The sequence below is a fragment of the Ixodes scapularis genome, unplaced genomic scaffold, assembly GCF_016920785.2.
Source record: "Ixodes scapularis isolate PalLabHiFi unplaced genomic scaffold, ASM1692078v2 PGA_scaffold0__279_contigs__length_252992795, whole genome shotgun sequence".
In the NCBI taxonomy this organism is placed as follows: domain Eukaryota; kingdom Metazoa; phylum Arthropoda; class Arachnida; order Ixodida; family Ixodidae; genus Ixodes; species Ixodes scapularis.
In genome coordinates, this window is record NW_024609835.1 from 189,909,592 (window position 1) to 189,911,559 (window position 1,968).

Sequence of the window (1,968 nt, forward strand, 5' to 3'; positions counted from 1 at the left end):
ATTAACGTACTCGGAAGCTCGTGCCAGAATTTTAAATTGTTAGAGATAGGCAACCTTCGCTTTATTGACAGTCTCCCATTTCTTAATGGAAGCCTCGAGACGCTCGGGCAAAATCTGCACTCTAAGGGAACAGAGCATTTTTGTTGCCTTCGGCAGTCCTTTCTCGAGCACGTCGACCTCCTTGCCCGCGAAGGAGTGCGTTATAATTTTATTAAATGCTTTGAGAGTTACAAGGGGCAGAGCCTCCCGCCACGAGAGGCCTTTTTTAACAAGTTGACTGGGAGTGGGGTGTGTGAAGAGGACTACGATCATGCAAAGGTCGTTTTCGATACCTTTGGTCTGAAGAACCTCGGAGAATACAGCGACCTGTACCTGAAGACGGACTGCCTCCTACTGGCCGATGTTTTCCAAAACTTTAGAGGGTGGACGCTGGAGACGTACGAAATTGAGGCTCTACATTTCGTATCGTTACCGTCCCTAAGCTTGTCCTGTGCGCTGAAACAGTCGAAAGTAAGACTGCAGCTAATTGATGACCCTGTCACATATCTCATGATAGAACAGGGTATTCGCGAAAGGATTACCCAATGCACGACCCGTTATGCTGTCGCAAATGTTCCGTTTAACCCGCAGCAGGAACCGTCTCAGATTTCGGACTTGGACGTAAACGGTCTGTTTGCGGCGACAATGAGAGAAGCCCTGTTAGTGTCGGACTTTGAGTGGATGACGAAAGACGAGATTGTCTGCCTCAACATTGATGACGTTCCAGATGACGCTCCGACGGGCTACATTCTGGAGGTAGACCTCAGATATCCTCACGACTTGCACGATACTCATTCTGACTTTCCCTTGGCCCCGATGAAGCAAAGCGTTCCCTACGATTGGTTAACCGACTATCAACAAAGTCTGATTGACAAGTTTAAAATGCCCAAAAAGGAATCCACTACGAAGCTGTTGCTCACACTTCACGACAAAACGAAATACGCTTTGCACTACCGGATTTTGAAACTGTACACCCAGTTATAACTAGAGGTCACCAAAATTCACCGAGTCCTAAAATTCTCGCAGCGAGCGTTCTTAAAGGAGTTTATTGATTTTAACCACCAGCTGAGACAGCAAGCAACCAACTCCTTCCAGAAGAATCTTTCCAAACTGTTCATAAACAGCATATATGGCAAAACGATCGAGAATGCACGTAAACATGGACACATTAAACTCTGCGTTAAAGAGGATGACTACTGAAAATGCTTCAGAAGCTGAACCTGACGCAGTTTCGAGCGCTTAGCTGGCAGGTCGTAATTTTCCAGTTTGCTCTGAAAGTGATGAAACTTAAGCAACCACTCTACGCAGGGCTCTCAATTCTTGAGATATCAAAAATAGTAATTTACAACTTCTTTTATAATCAACTTCGTCGTGCGATCCCCTCAGCGAGGGCCCTTTACTGCGACACGGATTCCTTCTTCCTACATCTTCAGGGATCAGACGTAGACGACAAACTGCTCCAACTCCGAGACACATGCTTGGATACATCTGGATATCCAGAGACTCACAAGCTCTTTTCAACCGAAAACAAAATGAGGCTCGGTGCGTTAAAAAATGAATATCCGACTACTCACTTAGTGACTTTTTGTTGCTTAAAACCAAAGCTATACAGCTTCAAAACAAGCAGCAACACGTGTTGCGTAAGAGCCAAGGGAGTAAAGAAATCTGAGTCACGCAAGTTTACCTACCAGCTGTGCAAGCAAGCTCTAGAGACGAAAACTTTACACAGAGTGACGCAGCACTTGATTGCTCGAAAACTTAACGAGAACAAAAGTATCTCGGTCGAAAAGATTGCTCTGAATCCGTTTGACAGCAAGCGATACATTTGTAGCGACGGGATTACGACGTTCTTTTTTGGCCACAAGAGCATTTTCGGAAGCGAGCGATCTGCCTCCTCATCACACGCCTTGAAAATATTTTGGACTGTAG

General features: G+C 45.5%; 1 pseudogene; it reads left to right on the forward strand.

Moving 5' to 3' along the window:
- The first annotated feature begins 645 nt into the window (after window positions 1-645).
- Window positions 646-1,708, forward strand: LOC121837891 (annotated as a pseudogene).
- Window positions 1,709-1,968: the final 260 nt, after the last annotated feature.